Consider the following 22,679-nt stretch of genomic DNA (forward strand, 5'->3'; position numbering starts at 1 on the left):
TCAGGCAAATGCATTTACTCACATCGCCTCTGCTTTGGTCTGAGGTTGAAGAACATTGAGATGCAGTCTTTGCTAACACGGAAATTCCCAATGTCAGTTCAGGAAGAAGAGTTAATGAGAGAGTGGTCAGATGATGAAATAGGAAACCAAAAGAGAAAACCCACAGGAATGAGCTGGAATCATGCTGAGATGACAAAGCAGTGGTAGAAAATGCCAAAGAAATGTCAGAAGGAAAGACCAAAGCATAAATAGATTGGTGGCCTTAAATCCCCTTTGTAACACTGAAGTGAAAGGACGGATACGGTCACACACGTTCTTATAAATACACAGAGAGGTTGGTGTGTTTTCTAAGTGTACACAGCTAGTAAACAGTAAGCTTGGGACTTAAAACCAACTACATCCATCTGACTCAAAATTAGAAAGCAACTGGCAAGCCTGACTGGAGGGACAAAGCAGATAGCTGATTGTCCCCTTAGATGAAGGAGACTGGGCAATGGCATAGATGGGAGTGTGGGATTAAGTGCAATCAAAATAGATTATATAGCTATATAAGATTATAGAAAAAATATTTTAAAATAGACCAGAAAATAAAAAATAAAAGTGAAAAGCCCAGCATGTGGGGGTCATGAAGGGAAGTGTTCTGTGAAAATTAGCATCAAATACAAGAATCTGGGGTGAAAGAGGAAAGAAATAAAGGGCAAAAGAGAAAGGTAGGCAGACCAGAGGGAACTGCTTTTCTCAATGCCACTTACACCATAGCTCTCAAGACTGGGGAGGATTACGTCCTCTACAGAGTACATGGGACCCCTTTGCACTCCAAAGCAAAAGCTTTTAATGCTTTTTCATTTCAACCATTCCTGGGTAGGAGCCAGCATTTGACCAAAATTGACACAGCCCATTTAAGTTACTATTTAGCTCATGCCTCTCTGTTTGTGCAGTATATTTGCTAAGGTCAATAGGTTAGAAAGGAGACAAATGCCAGGATGTGTTAGGATCTGGTCTGGCCTTCTTGTTTAACATACCCACCACCATGCAGTACTGCATACAGGAGCTCTTAACAAAACTCAGTGACAAGTTCAAGGTGGTCTTGGCTACTTGAACCATCTCAAGATCTATGCTTTATTTAGGACCAGGCACAACAATTTTAAAGATACAAGAATAGGTTTCTCTGATAATTTGTATTGGCTTTTACATGAAGACTTGATGGTGGGATTCGGTGGGGCTTCTGAACCACAGAATGTATAGTTGAACTTTTGTTTGTTTGTTTGCCTTTCTTCTATCAAGGAGACATATTTCAAGATCATATTAGATCCATCCCCAAATTTCAAAATCCAAGGAGAAAAAAATGTGAACATGTGTTTCACTTCAGAGTTACTGCGGGCAGTATTTTCAGTTTAGCTCCACTGGCACGTTTGTGTAAATCTACCAGTTTCTGAATGCTCTGTTGCTTATCTCGAGCATGCTGAACCAGGTTCAAGAAGCTAAGACCTAATAAAAGTAAAATGCCTCTGAAGCTCAAGTGTAATTGTCAGAGTCTGAGGCAGCTTTGCTAAAATGTGAATACAGTCAAAAGCTGCCCAGGAGATGGAAAACCAGTGGGCAGTCATGGAAACATGGGCCAAGCTACCGAATTCATCATCCTGGGGGTTCCAATACCATCATAATTTATTATAATTTTTTAATCCCCACAAAGCTTATAATTATAAGCCAGACACTAATGAGAACCCAAAATATAATTCCTTAAGAATCTAATTTTTAACTGATATCTGTAATTATTGTCTAGTTGTAAATCACAAGTCAATCATAAAATACACTTGGTGCTTGACTTTAATCTTCTGGAATCATTAAAAGACTAGAGGAAAAAAGCATAAAGGCATCCAGGTAAACTCAAAGTGCTAGTTTTATTAACATCTGAATTTAGGACAAATATTATATATTTTTGGAATAAACTGTAGGAATTCTCTTCATGAATAGTTTTTGGACCACAGCCTCAGCTAGAAGTGTATGGGAGATGGATAGCTATTCTTTCCTTCGCTCTAAGAGGCAGCTCTCTGTCAGGATTGCAACAATTCTAAATGTTGACGAGCATGTTCACTCTAACAGGAGCTTTTTGCCTGGCTCATTATGTAAATTATATTCATGTAATGCATCACTTGGGTATTCAGGTGCAAGCCCATGGTGTCTAATACAAGTCCTTCCTGTCAGGAGCGACAGCAATGTACATTTTCAGTAAAGATAACTGATCAGGGGGAAGAAAAAAAATAACTGCTATTTTCAGTCAGAACCATGGAAAGTGCCCTTAGTCCAGAAAAGATATGATGCCAGTCTAGGGCTGTAAAATACCTCTCTGACCTTATTATCCAGGCTCCTGCGTTAAATATAGTGGCTATAATAGAATCTGTATGCCCTAGTTTCTGACAGGTTGAATGTTGCTTAGTGAACCAGGAGTGAAAATGGTTGCCTGGATTCAAAGTAGAGATTATAGATCACTGACACTTCCTGGATATTGTGACCAGAAAATGCTGGTACAAAACAAGAGAGAGAGATAGCCCCTAAAACCAATAATTGGAGGGGTTTGTGTACATTTTATATTGCTGTGTTAAAAATTGCCTTCAAACTATTTATTTATCAGTGAGTCGGGAATCCGGACAGCTCACCTGGGTCTTCTGTTTCAGGGTCTCTTGAGCCATAAACTCTGTCACCTGTTTATAAGTAGGATCCAGTTAATCCTGGGTTTTGGAATGAATTAACCAGGTTTCTTATGGGAAATTTGTCACAAGATGCCATCTTATTAACAAGGCCAACTTCTTCACTCACACCAGCAAGGAAGGAGAGGGTGTACTCAGAAGACAGACATAGAAGCTGGTCCTCAGAAGTGATACCCCATTGCCTTTTCTTTAGGATTAAGTCACCACACTGAGAAGACTGTGGCTATTGAGAGGCAGAAGTGTTTTGAAACATTTTAGAATATTCCCTATCAAGGAAACTGTCATAGTACACCAGGAACCCAAATCTCTCAGCCTTACCATGACATACTTATCAAATTACCCAGTGAAACCCACAGGTCAACAGATGAAACAGTGTTGCTTTGGGTCTCTCTCTCTCTCTCTTTCTTTGTTCATGACTAGCAGGATATTTAATGGCCTTAGTCAAAGAAAGCATGTTGGCACAGGAGGAACTACCCTTCAACTCCAAATGAAACCAGAAAACAGTTCTTTCCAGAAAGGATATTTTGTTTTGAGTTTGTTGCTGTTGTTGTTGCTGCTGCTGTTTTATTTGAAACAGGGTTTTCCCTGTAGCCCACTGTAACTCACACTGTAAACCAGACTGGCCTCGAACTCACAGAGATCTGCCTGCCTCTGCATACCAAGTGCTGGGATAGAAGACATGCGCCACTATTGTCAGGCTGAAAACATTTTAATGTCGGGTGGTTTTATCACTGTAATATCTGGTAAGCTTCTTCTAGAAGTCTGAAGGAGAAAGATAACTTGGGATTCAAAAGATTGATGGTAACTGGAAAGCAAAGGGGCTAAAAGGGGCAGGGGCAGGGAAGTAGAAGATACACAGAAAGCAAGCAGGCTGCTGCAGCACAGGCCCCAGAGGATTGATGGATTGAATGGTCCTTGGAACTCTTTAAAATTAGCTGTGGCTTCCTGATAATGATCTAATGAGGCTGATGGCATCCATCCTTGGGAGAGGGTTTGAGGCTGCAAGTGTTGAGGAGTGCCTGAGAAGCGATATGCAAATCACTGGATCAAAGATGGAGCCCATGTGGTGCCAGGTAGGGGATGGGAACAGCATTTCTTCAAAACAGCTCTAAAAGCTTTACTCCTAAGTTAATAACACTTGTTGGAACAAAGCCATATTTCTCCTCTGTCAAATCTGCTTACTGAGTTGCCTTATAATAAAGAGTAAGAATGGCGATAGGTGGTGTTGAAATACCTTCAAGGTGTCTGCATCCAAGGGTGCTGGTACCCCAGTATACTGAACTGCAGATTAAGCAGAGAACCGATGACCAGGACTCCCCTGAAACCTGCTGCCCCCAAGTTCCAGCATGCACCAGATAAGTAACATTGCCAGAACCTGTTGTGAGAATTATTATCTGAACTGGGTGTGCATCATATAACACTGGCGCAGATCTTGTAAGCATAACTTTGTTTTTGTTGTCATTTTATAGTCATGTCAAGTGGCCTGAATTTAATAGAAAAAATACAAGGCCTCAGTGCAGAAACTTAATGTGCTAATGAATGCTTCAGAGCCCAGACAGGAAACAGAGTTCAAGTCACACCTGAGCTTGTAGTCTGATGCACACCAAGGCATTTCAGCATCAGTCATTGTCTTAGTCAGGGTTTCTATTCCTGAACAAACATCTTGGCCAAGAAGCAAGCTGTGGAGGAAAGGGTTTATTCAATTGATACTTTTCACATTGCTGTTCATCACCAAAGGAAATCAGGACTAGAACTCACTATAGGATGATGTCATTACACAAGTAAAGGCAGGTTCAAGATAGAACGATGCCTGTCATTGGACGAGAATGAAGGATGGGCCGGAGAAAAAGTTTTAGACAGAGGAGGAGACTAGAGCAAGGAGAGAGATGCAGCGGGTGGAGAGAACATGGAGGTGGATGTTCCTCTCTGCACACTTACAGGTTGTTATGAATATTCCTAAGGGTTGGATGTGTACAGGGCTTTGTATGTCTAGGTGGGCAATTGATGACACCTGCGTTGTCATGACACAGAGAACTGGGCGTAGGCCTGCGAGATTTAAGAAGAAACACATACTCGGGTCATTCATGTTGAAAGAGTGCAATACGAGCTTTACTCAGATTTCTTTATATACAAGAGGCAAAAACCGTGGAAGAATAATAGAGCAGGTGAGAATCTCCAACCAGGAAAAATCTGCATCATGGAAAGTCCTAGCCCCAAAATAGGGGCATAAATAACTTCTTAACAACAATGAGCTGAAAGGCTCAGTGAGGGGGAAGGGTCTCATGGAAAGTCCCAGCCCCAAATCATGGGCTGAGAGCAGTTGCCAAGGGTGTAAACAATTTCTTGCCATAGCAGACTGAAAGGCTCAGCAAGGGGGATGGGAAACACCCCAAGCTAGGGCCTAATAGGCAATTATATCTTATCAATTGGAGCAGAGGTTATTGTGTTGTGTGTTCTTTCACGTGGCGATTTAATTGAATTCAAGAGAGTATGTGGTGGCCAAAGACATGTGTATGTCCGCCATAGTGACTACCTGCCTTGGGAACTAGATGGGTAGAGAGATTGTTGCCAGGCTCAGAGAGAAGCTATCAGCAGTGTGATATGGAATAGAGCAAAGCAGATGAGAGGCTTTGCTGAATGAGATGAAGACATCTACCAGATATCTTGGGACACTGCAGTGCTGGATCTACTGTAGGGTAAAAGACACCATTTTTTATAATATTACAGCAACAACTCATCATACCTGAAGAAAGGAGAAGCAGTCTGTAAAGACTAAAATAAGTAAAAAGTCAGCTCAATGTCAGGAAGGAGTTACTTAAACATCACTAGGAAAAGGCAGATAGTTTAGCATGAGAGCTGATTGATATTATTAAGAAGGAAAAATAGAAAAACTTCAGCAATCTCCTGAGTAAGTGTTCTACGCTAATATAATTTTAATCCTGTCAGTATTAATGCAGACATCTCCCCAATTCTCAGTCCCTACACACAGGTACACACACACATGTGCATATGTGCACACACAAACATCTGCATAAATGCACACCCAGGCTTAGATATGCACACAGATATACACTTACTCATGTATTTGTGCATGTGGACACACATACATTCCCACACACAAACATACATACGAATATATCCCTACTCTCACATTGGCCCAGTCTCACCATCTCATCCTCATTTTCTTCTGCAGCACTGGAGCTCTGGCTTCTGAGTGGTGCAAAGAAAGCAGATGATGATGTCACTGTCTGTGGGGCTGCCTTTTCCCCTGGTTGTCTTCTACAAAACAACTAGTAGACTCCTGGAAAGACTTAATGTTTACAAACTTTATTCTTAATGCACTCTAAAGTACTTATAAATCTCCATTTTGCACACACACAAAGAATAACACTCACCATCTACAGCTCTCAGATTTGTTATGGGAAATAAATGAGATGATTCCCAGCAAGGTTGAGCAATGTATGGGCAAAGGAACTCCAACAAATAGTAGCTGTCACTGCAGTAGCATTCCTTCCTGTCATTATTCAGTTTTTGAATTCTGATTCTCCATAATCTTCTAGTTAGTTTGCCTTTTCAAAATGACATCCTTATTAAAGGAGAACAAATTTGAATAAACGATTCTCCATTTTTATATTTTTACTTTGTAGACAATGGAAGAGTGTGTTTAGATATTTAGGGTTAATTTAAAAAGAACTTAGTAGCTAACAGATACATAAAAAGACCTAACATTCCCAAAGATATTCTTGATAGTATCACAAAAAACATAACTCACAGCTAATAGTTAAGATACTTCAGAGAGTTGAAACCGTAGGGAGGAGGAGTTAGTACAGTGATTCTAAATGCAGCCTCTTTTGGGGAAGGTCAACACAGATTTTCCTTGCACCTCCTTTTACAACACAAAGGCCATGTGTATGACTCCCATTATAGTTCTAGGGAAAACATTATGGAATCTAAACAATATCTAGAGTGTATTTTATTCCTAATAATTAGAACTGGATGAATAGCAAGGATAAAAATATGAACCTATTCAAACTGAAATTGATTCATCTCTAACTGATCTAATGCAGTTTTCCAAAGAATAATTGATATTAAATAATCATAACTGCTAGTTTATGTCACAAAAGTGGCTTCTGACCCCTTTTTGCTAAGCAGCCTAACATCATCAATTAAAACGTCATTGCATAGTAACTCTGTATCATCTGAACCTCAGAAATTGTGACCTCAACTTTTCCATGAGAACAGAGTAAAAGGGGATATCATACTACCTAAAGTCAACATTCTGATTTGTGCATTCAGAGACTTGCATGTGCTAATCATATTGTTGAGTGATTGTTAAAAACAATATAAAGTCTTTGGGAAACTACAGCACTGCCCCAGGAGCAAACACTCCTTTTTCTTTCTGTACTCGTTTCTTTTAGCTATGGTTCAAGATCCCTGGATGGTAATATGGAGATATTACTTCACAGCTGAACTGTAAAATGCCCATGCTTAGAAATCCCTGGGAAATAGTCTATAGGAAAGAAAAACTTTGGGTTTGGACTGCACTTGGAATGGTATATTCATGTTTCACCAAGCCCATCTTAAAAGAATTTATGTGAGGATGGTTGCCTGTTACCTACAGGACTTGCAAAGGCTAACTGCTTGTTTCTCACCAGGGGCTCCTAAGTGCATACTACAGAAAATGTGATGGGGAATAAATCTTGCTACATGGAAGGTACAGGCAGAAAAACAGGGACATTTACCTTTGTCCACTAAAAAACTGTATTTCAAGACAGAAATTCATGTTCTAAATTGTTCACTGACTATCTGTTAGTAGCCGTGGCAAAAGGGGTGGGGGAATCTAACTACAAGAGGAGAGGAACTGGTTTGGCCAAGGTCACATAGCACACCCTGAAGTGATCCTCTCCTAAAAATCTTGGTCCTCCTACAAACAGACAGACAGACAAACAAAACCTCCAGGGGTGGCACCTGGTGTGATCCTCTTTACAATTTAGAGTCATGGGAATGAAGATAACTTTTGCTGGCATCATCCCTAATTTTCAGAGAACTAATTAGGTATATCCCTTCAATGATATTCTTGTGGCTAGAAATAGATATCACAGTGGCTTATGGAAAGATGTTAGAGTTATTTTCACGCGTGCAACACAGGAAAATGAGTATAAGGCCAAGTTACTATCGTACTGCTGTCATTTGATTGAAGGCCCACTAGAACCACATTTCTCCTTTCAGAACGACCTATGCTAATACTGATACCGATACTAATAATTAAGCGTAACTAATATAAACCTAATGACATATAATATATACAATAACTAAGACTGACAGCATCCTGGAGCTTTCAGTTCTATGCAGTAGTTTTATCATTTGCATACAGCCTTTGAATTTATTAGATGAATACAGTTCCCATATTATTAAGTGGTAAAGCAGAGAAACCGATGAATAAAGATCAAAGTAAATAAGAAAAAAGTACTCGTTGAATTTTTAATTACTTTATATACACAGAATTATAAATTCTTTCATTTGAATTTTATTGGCTACGTCAGGGAAGTCTATCCTTTGACTGCCTTTGGATTAAGCTCCATGTGGCGTGGCAGGAAGGGTGCCTATTTGTGTTCCTTGGTAATTGAACACTAAAAGGCATCAGCATTTCTGGGCTTTTTGTTTGTTTCTTTGTTGTTTGATTGTTTTGTGGTTGATGCTTCTAGGATGTGCATAAAGTATATGATTTATGAAGTCTTCTTACACACATTTCTGTATTCAAACCATGAAGTCTATGTCTACAAGGTTTTTATTTTATTTTATTTTTTTTAGGTTTATTTTGTTTTGAGTTTGTTTTGCCTTCATGTGTACATGTGCACCATATCCATGCATGATGCTCACAGATATCAAAAAGTTAAGGATAGCTGAGAACAACTACTTAGGTGCTGGAAAACCAACCCTGGTCTCCTTAAAAGCAACAAGTTCTTAATTCATGAGCCATCTCTCCAGCCCTTGACTGTGAATTCTTCAGGGACAGGTAACTTTTTGTTTTCTCCATTCTTTTTCTTCTTTATTTCATTATTTACATATATGATTTAATACTTCATGGGGTATGGTGCAGTAGCCCAATACATATAAACAATGTGTAATGATAAAACCAGGGTAGCTCATATTTTTATAGGCTTAAGAATTTATTGTGTGTGTGTGTGTGTGTGTGTGTGTGTGTGTGTGAAACCTTTATCTCTTCTAGTGCTTTATAAAATGAATAAAAAATTTTTACAGGCTGTTGACACCCTACTGTGCTATAGAACATTAGAATTTATTCCTTTTATGCAATTTCTATTATGAATTATCTATTTCATTTAGATAATCTTTTGAGAACAACTTTGGCTAAAAAGTATAACATTTAAGTCTGAAGTTTGTAATAAACACAGAAGTCACCATTATGACTAAATGGTAAGGGCACTCACTCATTTTGTATGCATTCTTGTCACATATGCCTGCATGTTCACATAGGCGTTTGTGTGTGCTCTCTTGCACATAAGCATATGTACATAAGAGGTAGACATCATATGTTGTCTTCTATTGCTTTCCACATTATTTTTAAGATACGGTCTCTTGCTGAATGTGGGGTTTGCTATCTTGCCAGCAAGCATCCTGTATCCATCTGTCTGCCCCCTGTGCTGGGGTTACAGATGTGTGTGCCTGGCTTTTTCTGGGTAGCTGGGGATCTGAACTCAGTTCTGCATCCTACAAGCACATTACCCATTGAAGCACATCTTCAGTTCTGAAACAGGCATTTATGCCAATGAACCAAGCAAACACTTCACCTCAGGTACAAATCTTCAGTGAGAAGAGTGAGGTTATCAATGTTACACAAACTATAATTCGTAGGCTGTATCACAATAAATGGGTATTGTTTGATTGAATTTTTAACCACTGAGTTCAAGAGCAATATTCACAGTGCACAACAAATTCTAAATTTCCCAGGATTTTACATAGGCTGACACGCATCTGGCTGCATGGGAGCATGAGTTAAATTTTCAATTCTTTGTTTTTAAAGATAAGAGATTTAGAGAGGGCTTGAGGTGTTGTGGGAGTTTAGTTTGAAAGCCTCTGTTTTCCAGTGACAGGAAAGTGGTGACTGGGTACTGGCATAGAGCATATGTGGGTTGCCCAGACAACAGTACTGACGTAACTGAGCACAATCCAAGAAAGTCCAGGCAGATTGTTGGTGCTCTCCATTACCTCTAGAGGTGGATGTGATTTATCTGGGCTCACTTCCTAACTTCTGAAAAGTTTTGCCATGAATATTTATAGCAAGGCTCCATTGACTGAGAGAATTTCCACTCTACTGAAATTACACCTCCCTGTAGCACGCCCCAGAGAGATGAGAAGAGAGATTTCCTGACCTTTTGGAAATAGCAGGCTACATAGGGACGAAGTACGGCTCAGTGAGGTTACCTGTGGGCTGCTAAGGCGTAATTACCTTCATGCTATCTCAGTGAAACAATTAGCACGCCATAGATTTGGTGCCAGGCTTGCCGTGGTTCTGAACTTTTGTGAAAGTATGACACTCCATTTTGAACTTGAATAATTTGTAAGTCTTACCAAGGTGCTAGAGAGGACCCCACACATTCCTGCTCCAGATGTGAACTCATTTACAGTAGTGCTTGCCGAATGAATGAGTTGTGGGTGTGAAGGTGCTAGACTTGAGTGATGGAAGTGTTTTGCTGATTAAAGAATGAGTGCTCTCGACACAAGCTCCCTGAGTCATTGGAAATGCAGCCAGCAGACAGCAGGATCTCAAGCCCTCTGGACAGAGGCTCAGGCCCTTCCTTCTCCCCGGCACCACAGCTGGTTAGTTTGAAAACTGAACACTAAGAAACAGGTTCCATCGACAGCTAGAGCATCCAAATAAAGGTGCAGTCGTGTCTGATGTGAGAGTCTAGAAGCAGTAGGCAAATGGAGGGAACCCTGGGTAAGCCTTCTTAGAAGCAGGTTCTGAGGACGTAATGAGAAAAGTAGCGGGAAAAGGTTTAGGTGTCAGTTGTGTTCAAATGCGCGACATCTATAGCCACTCCTGGGCAGTATATGCTTTTCCTCTTACAGTGAGCTTCTTCCACACCACTGATATTACGAGGTCCACGGCAACTGCAGCTCGCCCAGCTGTTGGGATGACAAGCTAATGAGCCGCCTACGTACACTGGTGTTTTAGGTGCAATCTGTAAAGAAAGCCTGCGTGTATTCCACTTGGCTAACATGCCTTTTAATTCAAGTCCTGATTTATTAAACACACACGAATGCACACACACACACACACACACACACACACGCAAGCACACATATACCCACATAAACATAACACACCTGTACATATTATCTCACATATACACACATGCACACACGTTCTTTCTCTCTCCCTCCCTCTCTCCATCTCTCTCTCTCTCTCTCTCTCTCTCTCTCTCTCTCTCTCTCTCACACACACACACACACACACACACACACACACACACGATAAGGAAATATGTTTTACTGGAAAGAAATACATAATAGCAACTTTTATAAATATTGCAAATAAAGAATTCAACGCTTTCCTATAAAATGAACATTAAAAAAAGGAACTAGAGATTGAGCACATCTAAAGTTATCTGACCTTAGCTAATAGGCCAAGGTGATTTTGCAAGTCATCTAATTTTCTCTTTTCATGTTACAAATCTACTTCAAGTGGCATTTATTTAATTTGGCTTGGTTCCGGACAAAATTTAAAAGGTAATTCTTGGGCTAAGCTACCATCTAAGCCTTAAGTATTAACTACTTATGGGCAGCATAGTGGCTCATTAAAGCTCAACTTTCTTTAAAGGACATTTCTGAATGACTTTAAAAACAAATAAGTAAATAATTTAAAATCCCATGAGAAATCTGCATAAACTTTCCTAGCATTATGTCTTCTTTATCAAAATTGGCTTGTTTTTGTATTGCCATGCAAATCAAAAGGTTTCTCTTTGAAATTTTTCTATGTACTTAATTTTAATCATCTTTCAGCCTACTCTCCTCCCTCTTCTCCCTGCCCCATTGGCATAATCCCCCACTTTCCTATCATGTTTTCTACCATGCTACCCACACACTTCCCTAAAAGCCTCTTTCTTCGCTATCTCATAGGCCCTTTCCTAGTTTCTTGGCCTTTACCACACTCATTCCTGCACAAACACTCACACATAAAAACAAAATATTGGGTCACACATGACAGAGAACCTGTATTAATCAGTTTCCTGAGCCTGGGTCACGTTGATGAACATAATACTTTATATTTCCATTTATTCCCCTGAAACTTTCATGTTCATCACCCACCCATGATCTGTTGATAGATATGTAGGCTGATTCCATTTCCTTTCCATTATGAAGAAAGACACAAGAAACGTGCGTGTGGAAGTTTCTCTGGGTGGGATATACAGTGCTCAGTTATAGCTGGGCCATGTAATAGTTTTGCTTGCTTTACAAAACCTTCCACATGGATTTCTACAGTGGCCACAGTCGTGTACACCCTTCCCATTAGTGGATAAACAGCCCCTTTCACCATAACTTCACAAGTGTATACCCTTTCCATCAATGAATAAACACCCCCTTTTCACGGTATCTTCACAGGGGTACACCCTTTCCATCAGTGAATAAGCACCCCCGTTTCACCATATCTTCACAAGCACTTCATTGCCGTTTGTCGCCTTGGCCCTCTCCATTTGGACTCAGGAGAAATGGAATCCCAAAGTTGTTTTAATCAGAATTTCTCTAATGAGTAAAGATGGCGAATGGTAATTTTTTACTTACTATTTATACTGTTCCTTTGGAAAATTTTTAGTTCACTGGCCCATTTACTGATTAGTTGTTGTGGGGTTTTGTTTTGTTGTTGTTGCGTTTGGTGGTGGAGTTATATTTAATATTTGGAGTTCTTTATACATTCTAGCTAGTAGCCCATGTTTGATGTATTAGACATGCATCACCGAAGTATTTTCTCCTGCTCGGCAGAGTACCTCTTCCTTCTGTTTCTTTTACTATGCAAAGGCTCTTAATTTTCTGCAGTCCACTTCGCTAGCTTCAGGATATTTGGTGTGCTTAGGTTTTGCATATCCTATATCCAGAAATGTTTCCCTATGGAACCTTCTGGAAGGTTCACTATTTCAGCACTTAAATTCAGGTCTTTGATCTGCTTGAATTGATTTTTGCACAGGTGAGCAGTATGGATCTAATTCCATTCTTCTACAGGTAGATAACACATTTTGTCAGCACCATTTGTTTAATAGGTTGTAAATTTTTGACAGCCACGTGTCAAAGCTCCGTGGCTATTTCTTCATCATCTATTATGTTCCATTGATCTACATGTCTAGCATGATCTAGCATGCTTCCTTTGTCTATGGCTTCTTATAGCTCTGCAGTATGGTTTCGGTTCAGATATTGTGATACTTTTGGCAGCATTCTTTGTGCTTAGAATTGCTTTGGATATCCACGGCCTTTTGTATTTCCATATCAATTTTAGGATTCTTTCTCTGGTTCTATAAAGAATGTGTTTGAAATTACAATGAAGGTTTCATTGAATCTATAGATAACTCTTAGTAGTATAGCCATTTCCAATATTAATTCTGCAGTCAGAAATATGGCATGTGTGGCGGGGTGGGATTTCATTTATCTACTGCTCTTCTTTCTCTTTTTCTAATGCATGAAAGTTTTATTTATAGAGGTCTTTTATCTTCTGTTTATTCTTAAGATATTTTACTTGCTATTTTAACCTAATATGAATAGGGTATTTTCCCTAATTTTTTATCAGCAAGTTAATTTTTTTATATATTGGACATTTTAATCAGATCTAAATGTTTCTGGCAGAGTTTACGGGCTCTTTTAAATTGGAAACTATGCTATCTGTGAATAGCAATAGTTTGATTCTTCCTTTTCTATTTTAATCCCTTTACATCTTTCACCTGTCTTAATGCTCTAGCTAATACTTTAAACATTTTATTGAATAAAAGTTAAAACATTAAACATACCTATCTTGTTTCAAAGATTAGACAAAATGGTCTCTGATATTCCTCATTTAGTATAATGTTGGCTGTAGATTTGTCATATATAGACTTTATTATGGTAAATGCCTTCACTGAACTATTCCTAGCCCTTTGGGAACTTTGCTATGAAGCAGGTTGAATAGATGGAAACTGACTTGTCTCCATCTATTGAGTTGTTCCTGTTATTTCTAGACTGAAGTTTAATAATATAGTATATTGCATTTATGCTATATATGTTGAGCCAATCTCAGATCCATAAGATGAAACCAATTTGGACGTCATGTATGATCTTCAATACTTAGTTGCAATTTTTTGCTTTTATATTTACCAGGGAAATATGTCTATAGTTTTTGTTTTGGGTTGGCTCTTTATACAGTTTTCCTGTTGATAAACCAGCCTGACTCAATCTTAATATCAATAGTCACGTTGCTACAAAACAAAGTAAGTTTGTTTCTGCTTTCTACAAAACCTAACTTTCTGTGTCTTAGAACTTGACCACACCTTCCTGGAATTCGATTTGGTCTGTATCTGATTGAGTCCTGGTCTTTACTTACCCTCATAAGATAAGATATTTTGCCAAATAATTTTGAGATGTTCTGCCAAGTTCCTACAGAATAAAAAATTTTCTGTAAATCCCCCAATCCCTGAAAACCCCAGTCTGGCAGTTTTTGAGCTTTATAAACTCCATTCTCTCCTGTGTTCAATGCTATTTTCTCAATTCTCACTTCATGGAGATAGTCCTGTATGACGGAAAATAAATCTTGCTTAATTCAACCAAAAATAAATAAATAAATAAATGTGCCAGTGGTCTCTAACAGTGCCAGGGCAACACTGGCTTCGCATTGTTCATTTGTTAGAGAATCACTGACTCTGTGGGATGAGCTTCAGAGTGTGATGGTTATTCTTGTCTGTCAACTTGAATTAAGTAAATTTTTTGATGGAGAGCACACCAATGGGCGACTTCTTGCTTAATTCGATGTAGGAAGATCCACCTCTAATCCGGATCTGGAGGTGGGAAGACACATCAGTACCTGGATTTTGAGGCAGAAAGACACACTTTTAACCTGGGCCACATCTTCTGTTAGCAGCCCATATACGGGACACGGAAGATGAAAGCTTTCTTTCTTCACCCGTTTGCTCTTGTTCTCACTAGCAAGTCCGTCCCTTCACTGGCATTAGAGCTACCTCTTCAGGGTTCCAGCCACTACTGATGAGCAACTGAGCCATCCAGCCTCAGGGACTGAGTAACTTCTGGATTCTTGGATTTTCTGTTGATATCCAGCCATCATTGTATTCACCAGCCCATAGCCTGTAAATTATTCTTGCAAACCCACCTCCACCTCTCTCGCCCTCTCTGTTTCTGTCATACACACACGCACACACACACACACACACACACACACACACACACACACACACACACACGTATATGTATACACACACATGTATATGGAGAGAGAGAGAGAGAGAGAGAGAGAGAGAGAGAGATTCATTCTATGAGTTCTATTATTCTAGAGAACTCTTACTAATATAGGAGTGTCCTTCTCTTTCCTTCTACTTTATGCAACAGTGTGAGAAGTACTGGTAAAAGATCTTCCTTCATCACTGAGCCCTTTTGGACCTGGACTTTATTTTTTTCAGAGATTTTTTTATTTTAACACACATGCAGGAGCTGGTAGGGGGTAAAAAATGGACATTAGATGCCCAGGAATGGAATTACAGGTAAGTGCTGGGAACCAAACTGAAGTCATCTGCAAGACAGTAAGACATCTTAACCACTAGAATATCTCTCCAGCTTTTTTAGTGTGAGTACTCACAGGCATAAAGCTTCCTTTAAAGATTACCTTGAGCATATCCCAAAGTTTCCGCCATGCTGTTTTTATTTTAATTTTATTCTGGATTTTTAAGAACCTCTTTCCTTATCTTTCAATGACCTACTGTGGTGGTTCAAATATGCTTGGCCCAGGGACCAGTAGGAATGGCTATGTTGGAGGAAACACGCGATTGTGGGCATGGACTTTAAGTCCCTTGTCCTATAACCCTGGAAGTCAGTCTGCTCCTGGCTTTCTTTAGATGAGGTCTTCCAGCCTCAAGATCTATATCACAGGTGTGTCCTCCATTTCTGGCTTGTACTTTGTTCCAGATGTAGTCAAGTTAACAACTAGGAATAGCCCCACTATTCATTCAAAATTGTACTATTCAACCTCCAAGTAGCTATTTCTGAAGTTAGTCTTGTTATCTCTTTCTGGTTTTGTTCCATTGTAATCTAATAGGGTACAGAGAAATATTTCAATTTTTATGCTGTGTGGCTTATAATGTAATCCATTTCAGGAAAAGAATGTGTATTGCCCATGTTGGAAATAATGTTGCGTAAATACTAATAAATCTAGTTGACCTGCATTGTAACCGATCTACGAATTTTCTTTGCTGACTTTTGGGCTGAAAGACTTACTTTGATGTGAGAGTGGGATTCTGGAGACTTCCACTAAGATTTTGTCAGCTTCTATGTGATCTTTCATGCTTTTTAGTTATGAATTGGGAACCCAATATTCTGGGCAAAAATATTTACAATATTACAATAAATATCCTCTTGATATACTGTTGTATTTATTAATACAGGCTGGTCCTCTTAACTTTCTCTCATTAGTTATTATTGCACGTCCCCTTTATTAGAAAAAAACTACTCGGGTTGGGGATTTAGCTCAGTGGTAGAGCGCTTGTCTAGCAAGCACAAGGCCCTGGGTTCGGTCCTCGGCTCCGGGGGAAAAAAAAAAAAGAAAGAAAGAAAAAGAAAAGAAAAGAAAAAAACTACTCATCTAGCTTGTTTGGGGCTTCCACTTTCTTCATAGTTTAATTCCCAAACTTTGGCTCATGACATTTGGGTGTCTTTTAGTCAAGTGAGTTTCTTGATGACAAAGGATAGTTGGGTCTTCTTTAACCTAGCCAGTCTGTGTCTTTGATTAGTAAGTTAAAGTTATTTGCATTTCAGATTATTATTAAAAAGGGTTTGCTATCACTGATGATTTTGGTAGTTGTTCTTCTGTTTGGTTGGTTCACTGGTGCTCTCTGACTTCTTTCCTAGGTGCACTGGTTGTTTGCTGGATTTTGCCCTGTTGGGCCTGATTCATGCATTTTCCAATTATCATCTGTTCCTCTCCAAAAATGAACCCTTTCTTGTGTTTATAAGTGAGAAATTGTTTTCTTCTTCTGCATATAATATTTTTTAGGAATTATTTGTATTATTATCTTAGTTTTCATAAACTTGTGTTGTCCTTAAAAAAAAGGAAAAAAATCCTCTTATTTCTCCATCAATTTCAATAGCTAACTAGACATAGTAATCTTGGTCAACAGTTACTTACTTTTATAATTGAAATATATCTGTCCATGTTTTCCTTACTCTTAGTGTTTTTGACTACAGATCTGATTTTATGCTGATATTTTGCCCTTCTATGTTATTTTGCAGTAAAGTATTCCCATAAAGATTTTCGTATGATTTCTTTGTTTTTTTTTTCCTGACATCTTAGTATGATGTCCTGCAGAGAGGTCTTCTCAAGTCATGTCTATTTGGAGTTCTAAATACTTCTTGTGTTTGCACATATGTTTCTTTCTCTGAGCTTGGGAAATTCTCAATTATCATATCATTGAATATGTTGACTTTATCATAGCTCCATTCTCAACCCTATGAAATTTTAATGTAATACCTTGAATGCATTCCATACTTCTGGGAAATTTTGGTCATGTTTGTTATTTTTCTTCTGCATCATTGTCTCAAACCTGTCCTCTACCCATGAAATTCATTAATTTGCTTGGGTTTATCAATTCATGATATTCTATGGTTTTTGTTTGTTTTCTTTTAAATGATTTATCTTTTGTTTCCAAAATGTCTTCTTCTTCCCTTTTTTAGCATCTCGGTTTACTTGCTAGATTTTATATAAACACAAATAAGCAATAGAATAAAATAGAAGATACTATATTCTCAGTCAACACTTCTTGATTTGGAGAGGGCCTGCCCCCTCTGTTTGTTTTTGTTCATTCGGACTCTGCACCAAGTTCTAGAGTCTGTCTCCAGCAGGAGGTTCATTCTCTTCCATGTTCTGCTATGTTCTTCTGGGATCCCCTTTCTCCTTAAGGTAGCAATGGGAGTAAAGGGATGATGAACGTTCTAAATTTATCAACCTTAGGGTCACTTCTCCTTCCTCTGCATCTGAGTTCATGAGTTGCAAAGGAACTGTCCTGGGCTTTGGGTTTCAGGTAAACTGAGGTCAGCCTCTACCAGCACTTTCCTTGTTTCCACAACCTAATTAATCTTCTCCAAATGACTTTTACTAAGTTGATTGCAGTCTACCCCGAAGGTAGTTTCTGTTTAGAGTTGAATAAAGTGAAGGTGAAGTGAAGTGAAATAGTGATTTATTAATAACTCAAGAAAAATCATAGGCGCAGTGCCTTACCATACAACCTGGATAATGTAACACAAAAATAGATTACCCTAAAGGTAGCTAAACAATTATAAATGTTTGTTGTTCTTGATAAAATTGAACGTAATGTAAAACGTGTTCATAGTTGGTTTTACTACTATAACAATGTAATACATAAAAGATTCTGGATGGGCTACAAAATAAACAGTGGTAGCAATTTTATCCACAGGATAAAAATGGCAAAATCAAACTTTTAAAATTTGGTTATTTGTTGACATTTCTTAAATATTAAGTACCCCTGTGATTTTATATCTGAAATAAGTTATTACTCATATACCCATTTTGGAGGGAGAACAGTATTTCCATGATTCTCAAAATGTCATCACCTACAACTAGAGAAAATGGACATTCTGGAAACACTACTTCACTACTCAACAAAGGCAGGAGCATGAGCTCAGGTGTGATTCCAAGTCTCAGGTTTTGTTCTCTATTTTATTACTAGTTAGCCTTCTATTGGAGACAAGAGAAGAAAACTTAACATTCACCCTACAGCCAGATGGTGACCAAGTTTAGGAATTACATAGCCTCAGGAATAAAGAAATGGCTATGTGTGTTGGGGACAAAATGGTCATCTTTCTATCAGGACATCCTTTTTCTTTTTTACTTTGTGAAATGAGGATGTATTAACAGACTTCATTGTGACATTTCTACATACGCATAGAATCCACTTTGATCTAATTCCTCCTGTTTATACTCTTCCTTCTTTGTTGTTTCCCTTCCATGTTTCTAGTCATAGATCTTCCACGTCTACATTCTCTTTCCTCCCTAAATTCCACATATGAAAGCCAGCATTGGAAACTTGCCTTCAGGAAGTTGACTTATACTGCTTCACTTAGTTTTCTCTTTCATTCATGTTTCTGCAAAAGATACAACTTAATTCCTCTTTATGGCTGAATAAAACTCCAGCACATATGTCTGCAGGGGGAGGAGGTGGTCAACACATCCCCACATATGCTTGTCACCCAGTGATCTATTGATGGGCATCTAGGCTGACCTATAATGTGGCTATGCTGAGTGGAGCTGACTTTGCTTCTATTAAAGACATGTCCAGAGGTATAGCTGGATCATGAACTGATTCTGAATTTGAATAGCTGATGGTTTTAGTTTATTTTCTATCAAGAGTTCTTCATGATTGATTTATTAGTTGTCAAGACAAACTGAATAGCACTGAAGCTTAATCTTACAAATATTTTTCAGTAAATCTTTTGAACTTATATAAAAAGAAAAGAAAGAGGGCAAAAAAGGAGCCTAAAGTAGAGGAGGAAGCTTTGTTTTTTGTTTGTTTGTTTGTTTTTTTGTTTTCTTTTTGTTGAAATGTGAACTGATGTTTCCAGAATGAGATATTGCCCACTGGAAAAATTCCCAAAGGTCTAATTCCAATACCAACTGTAATCGCTTTTCACTTGTTTTGTTTTGGGGGCAGGATCTTATGTTCTAGGCCAGACTGTGTAGCCCAAGCTAGGCAGGAATTCACAACTATGCCCATATCTCACCCACCTGCCCCCAATTAGGAGCCACTGCATTTGCAAAATTACCATTTTCATGATCTAGTCATACTAATAACTCCTATGTTTTCAATTCCAGAACAAACCTGTCTCCTGGGTTTAGGACACCTCATTGGCACAGGTCTATGTGACTTCCTTACTTAGATGCGGTAACAGGCTTTGTTTTACTTCTCTCACATCCACCATGTGACAGATATGTCAAATATCTAACTGCCAGTAACTCAGAGTGTGGACTCATTTAGAGATAGGGTCTTTACAAAGGGAGCCAAGTTAAACAAGGTCCTTGGGCTAGATCTTAACTAGCATGACTGGCTTTCTCATAGAAAGAGAAAATTTAGGTACAGAGATAGCCACATGAGTAGAAAAGACTATGCACATAGTCAGGGTGCTTGTATCTGTTGTCCCTGTTTTCTTTCTTAGGTTCCATCTCCAGGATTCCCTCAGATGTGCTTTCTTTATTGCTTCTATTTCCATTCTCAGATCTTAAACAGTGTTATTTCATTTTCCTCACCATCTAACTGGCATGATGCAGCCAAAAGTGCTTAAAAGCACAAAAGTTTGTTAGCAATTGCCAGAAGATGGGACCAAATCTTTCTGAGGGTTAGCTACTAGCAACAACACACACACACACACACACACACACACACACACACACAGAGAGAGAGAGAGAGAGAGAGAAAGAATTTATCATACTGACATTTATTTCAAGTTCTAGCTTTTATAACTGTAAGATAATTAATTTTTATTTTAAGCCTGTCATGCTGGGTATTTGATAACATCTCTGAAAAACCAAAATGGATGCCAGAAAGTCATTCTAACCCTAAGGTGGCCCCAGCCACACACTTCTGCACACTTTTCTCTGTTGCTGGGAATTTCCTCTGCTATTTACCAACACCAAACAATTTAGTGTCATCCTCCACTCCAATTTTTTTCTTTCTGTCCCTCACTAAGTCTATCCTCAAAGCACAGTACTACTGTGCTGCAATCTCCTAAATATAAAGCATTGGAGTACCTCCCAAAGAGACAGTCTAGAACTTAATCCAATTACAAAGGCTTCCATATTTATTTTAGACATGTGAAGATTCCTAAATTTATGTTTATGAGTATGTACATGTACATATACCATTTTTATTTATGTAACATCATGGAAATTATTGAAATAAGTGGCTAAAACTTCCACAATATTATCACTCCAGATCCCATGTCTCAATTACCATTTATCTAGATCCACACTGCACAAATATGTTTTTCCAGAAACTATCACCCATGGTAGAGTTATACTGGCAACCCAAAAATATATTCCCCACGGATATCTTCTAGAAGCTCCAGAACTTCCAAGGATCCATGAGCAGAAAAATAAATATATGCTCTGCCTGGGCCCAGAGCTGAAAATCATTCGCTAGGAGTGCTGACACACTTAAGAGCAGAGTTAAGACCACTGCTTCTACTGTGAGGGACCTACCTGGAGCCATCAAAACACATGAACTCAGGAGCAGTCTGGGAGACGAAACTTCCGGTTTCAGCCTGTACCCAGAGTTGACCCGGTCCCAAATTCCATCGAGAGAAATCTAGTCTCCAGAAGTGATGACACATAGACTAACAGGAGGTCAAAGCCACTGTCAGAGACCGTAAGATTAGCTAACACCAGAGACAACCGGATGGCAAGAGGCAAGTGGAGAAACCTAAGCAACAGAAACCAAGACTTGGCATCATCAAAACCTGATTCTCCCACCAAAGCAGACACTGGATATCCCAACACACCAGAAAAGCAAGAATTGGATTTAAAATCATATCACATGATGATGGTAGAGGACTTTAAGAAGGACATAAATAACTCCCTTAAAGAAACACAGGATAATGCAGGTAAACAATTAGAAGCCCTAAAGAGGAAACACAAAAATCCCTTAAAGAATTATAGGAAAACACAATCAAAAAAAGTGAAGAATTTGAACAAAACCATCCAGAATTTAAAAATGGAAACAGAAACAATTAAAAAAGTCACAAAGGGAGACAAACCTGGAGATAGAAAACCTAGGAAAAAGGTCAGGTGTCACAGATACAAGCATCACCAACAGAATACAAGAGAAGTAAGAGAGAATCTTAGGGGCAGAAGATATCAAGGAAAACACTGACAAAAAATTGTCAAAGAAAATGTAAAATGAAAAAAACTCCTAACCCAAAACATCCAGGAAGTCTAGGACAAGATGACAAGATCAACCTAAGGATAATAGGTATAGAAGAAAGCAAAGATTCCCAACTTAATGTTAAATATTTTCAACAAAATTATAGAAGAAAACTTCCCTAACCTAAAGAAAGAGATGCCCATAATACTACAAGAAGCCTACAGAACTGCAAATAGATTGGACCAGAAAATAAATTCCTCCTGTCACATAATAGTCAAAACACCAAATGCACAAAACAAATAAAGAATATTGAAAGCTGTAAGGATAAAAGACCAAGTAACATATAAAGGCAGACCTATCAATATTACACCAGACTTTGAAAAGCCAGAAGATCCTAGACAGATGTCATACAGACCCTAAGAGAACAAAAATGCCAAACCAGGCTACTATATCCAGCAAAACTTTCAATTAACATAGAATAGAAATCAAGATAGTCCATGACAAAACCAAATTTACACAATATCTTTCTACAAATTCAGCCCTACAGATGATAATACATGGAAAACTCCAACACAAGGAGGGAAACTACACTCTAGAAAATGCAGGAAAGTAATCTTGCAACAAACCAAAAAGAACAGAGCCACACAAAAATAATTCCACCTCTAACAACAAAAATAACAAGAAACAACAATCACAATTCCTTAATATCTCTTAATGTCAATGGACTCAATTCCCCAATGAAAAGACATGGACTATCAGACTGGATACATAAAGAGGACCATTTTGCGGTATACAGGAAACATACCTCAGAGACAAAGACAGACACTACCTCAGAGTA

At 38.6% G+C, this 22,679-nt stretch overlaps 1 protein-coding gene across 7 annotated transcripts in view; it reads right to left on the reverse strand.

The window, feature by feature from the left end:
- LOC148001463 (uncharacterized) overlaps positions 1 to 22,679 on the reverse strand; it is a 193,883-nt gene that overhangs the window by 133,379 nt on the left and 37,825 nt on the right. Inside the window, exon 1 of one of the 7 annotated variants that reach the window (XR_015637161.1) lies at positions 23 to 104. The exons of 5 other annotated variants lie outside the window; for them this stretch is intronic. The gene's annotated coding sequence lies outside the window, so the exon portion shown is untranslated. Of the gene's footprint in view, positions 1 to 22; positions 105 to 22,679 lie in introns of those variants that run through there. One more of the 7 variants, XR_015637162.1, reaches the window with a different exon arrangement.

This window comes from Rattus norvegicus, chromosome 14 (assembly GCF_021556685.1).
Source record: "Rattus norvegicus strain SHRSP/BbbUtx chromosome 14, alternate assembly SHRSP_T2T, whole genome shotgun sequence".
Lineage (NCBI taxonomy): Eukaryota > Metazoa > Chordata > Mammalia > Rodentia > Muridae > Rattus > Rattus norvegicus.